The 3,022-nt window shown below is 41.0% G+C and overlaps 1 pseudogene; it reads right to left on the bottom strand.

Moving 5' to 3' along the window:
• LOC108636658 lies at nt 1,175-1,858 on the bottom strand (annotated as a pseudogene).

The following is a 3,022-nucleotide window of genomic DNA, read 5'->3' as shown; positions in this document are numbered from 1 at the left end:
TATTTAAAAAACATAAACACATATACATATATATTATATTACACTGATGGCGCCCAATTGCTCATCATCTATTCTAAATGGAAATTTAATATAACTAAGATACTAGAGAATCAGCGAAGATGATAAGGTCAGTGAGTCAGTTCAGTTACCCAGTCGTGTCCGACTCTTTGCGACCCCATGAATCGCAGCACACCGGGCCTCCCTGTCGAACACCAGCTCCCGGAGTTCACTCAGACTCACATCCATCGAGTCATTGATGCCATCCAACCATCTCATCCTCTGTCGTTCCCTTCTCCTCCTGCACCAAATCCCTCCCAGCATCAGAGTCTTTTCCAATGAGTCAACTCTTCGCATGAGGTGGCCAAAGTACTGGAGTTTAGCTTTAGCATCATTCCCTCCAAAGAAATCCCAGGGCTGATCTCCTTCAGAATGGACTGGTTGGATCTCCTTGCAGTCCAAGGGACTCTCAAGAGTCTTCGCCAACACCACAGTTCAAAAGCATCAATTCTTCGGCACTCAGCTTTCTTCACAGTCCAATTCTCACATCCATACATGACCACTGGAAAAACCATAGCCTTGACTCGACTGACCTTTGTTGGCAAAGTAATGTCTCTGCTTTTCAATATGCTATCTAGGTTGGTCATAACTTTTCTTCCAAGGAGTAAGTGTTTTTTAATTTCCTGGCTGCAGTTACCATCTGCAGTGATTTTGGAGCCCCAAAAAATAAAGTCAGCCACTGTGTCCACTGTTTCCCCATCTATTTCCCATGAAGTGATGGGACCGGATGCCATGATCTTAGTTTTCTGAATGTTGAGCTTTAAGCCAACTTTTTCACTCTCCTCTTTCACTTTCATCAAGAGGCTTTTGAGTTCCTCTTCACTTTCTGCCATAAGGGTGGTCTCATCTGCATATCTGAGGTTATTGATATTTCTCCCAGCATCTTGATTCCAGCTTGTGCTTCTTCCAGCCCAGCGTTTCTCATGACATACTCTGCATGTAAGTTAAATAAACAGGGTGACAATATACAGCCTTGATGTACTCCTTTTCCTATTTGGAACCAGTCTGTTGTTCCATGTCCAGTCCTAACTGCTGCTTCCTGACCTGCATACAGGTTTCTCAAGAGGCAGGTCAGGTGGTCTGGTATTCCCATCTCTTTCAGAATTTTCCACAGTTTATTGTGATCCACACAGTCAAAGGCTTTGGCATAGTCAATCAAGCAGAAATATATGTTTTTCTGGAACTCTCTTGCTTTTTCCATGATCCAGCAGATGTTGGCAATTTGATCTCTGGTTCCTCTGCCTTCTCTAAATCCAGCTTGAACATCTCAAAGTTCACGGTTCACATATTGCTGAATCTTGGCTTGGAGAATTTTGAGCATTACTTTACTAGCGTGTGAGATGAGTGCAGTTGTGCAGTAGTTTGAGCATTCTTTGGCATTGCCTTTCTTTGGGATTGAAATGAAAACTGACCTTTTCCAATCCTGTGGCCACTGCTGAGTTTTCCAAACTTGCTGGCATATTGAGTGCAGCACTTTCACAGCATCATCTTTCAGGATTTGGAATAGCTCAACTGGATTTCCATCACCTCCACTAGCTTTGTTCATAGTGATGCTTTCTAAGGCCCACTTGACTTCACATTCCAGGATGTCTGGCTCTAGGTGAGTGATCACACCATCGTGATTATCTTGGTCATGAAGATCTTTTTTGTATAGTTCTTCCATGTATTCTTGCCACCTCTTCTTAATATCTTCTGCTTCTGTTAGGTCCATACCATTTCTGTCCTTTACTGAGCCCATCTTTGCATGAAATGTTCCCTTGGTATCTCTAATTTTCTTGAAGAGATCTCTAGTATTTCCCATTCTGTTGTGTTCCTCTATTTCTTTGCATTGATTGCTGAAGAAGGCTTTCTTATCTCTTCTTGCTATTCTTTGGAACTCTGCATTCAGATGCTCATATCTTTCCTTTTCTCCTTTGCTTTTCACTTTTCTTTTCACAGCTATTTGTAAGGCCTCCTCAGACAGCCATTTTGCTTTTTTGCATTTCTTTTTCATGGGGATGGTCTTGATCCCTATCTCCTATACAATGTCATGAACCTCCATCCACAGTTTATCAGGCACTCTATCTATCAGATCTAGACCCTTAAATCTATTTCTCACTTCCACTGTATAATCATAAGGGATTTGATTTAGGTCATATCTGAATGGTCTAGTGGTTTTCCCTACTTTCTTCAATTTGAGTCTGAATTTGGCAATAAGGAGTTCATGATCTGAGCCACAGTCAGCTCCTGGTCTTGTTTTTGTTGACTGTATAGAGCTTCTCCATCTTTGGCTGCAAAGAATATAATTAATCTGATTTCAGTGTTGACCATCTGGTGATGTCCATATGTAGAGTCTTCTCTTGTGTTGTTGGAAGAGAGTGTTTGCTATGACCAGTGCATTTTCTTGGCAAAACTCTATTAGTCTTTGCCCTGCTTCATTCTGCATTCCAAGGCCAAATTTGCCTGTTACTCCAGGTGTTTTTCTTGACTTCCTACTTTTGCATTCCAGTCCCCTTAAATGAAAAGGACATCTTTTTGGGGTATTAGTTCTAAAAGGTCTTGTAGGTCTTCATAGAACCATTCAACTTTAGCTTCTTCAGCATTACTGGTTGGGGCATAGACTTGGATAACTGTGATATTGAATGTTTTGCCTTGGAAACGAACAGAGATCATTCTGTCATTTTTGAGATTGCATCCAGGTACTGCTTTTTGGACTCTTTTGTTGACCGTGATGGCTACTCCATTTCTTCTAAGGGATTCCTGCCCACAGTAGTAGATATAATGGTTATATCTACTGATTATAAGGTAGCATTTAGCAAATTATTGATCTGTGACACACTATCAGGACTGTTAGTATTGAGGAAGGGTGGAAATAAAAGATGGCTTCATTCCTAGGGAAGGTGTTTAGCATTAAGATGGACTATAAGAGGATAAGGAATGCAAGCAGTCATATTAATATAGTTAAATAGTCTAGTCTTTAATTTTC

The sequence above is a fragment of the Capra hircus genome, chromosome 8 (assembly GCF_001704415.2).
Source record: "Capra hircus breed San Clemente chromosome 8, ASM170441v1, whole genome shotgun sequence".
Taxonomy (NCBI): domain Eukaryota; kingdom Metazoa; phylum Chordata; class Mammalia; order Artiodactyla; family Bovidae; genus Capra; species Capra hircus.
Note: the sequence above shows the minus strand (reverse complement) of the source record. Positions and strands in the feature narration are given on the sequence as shown.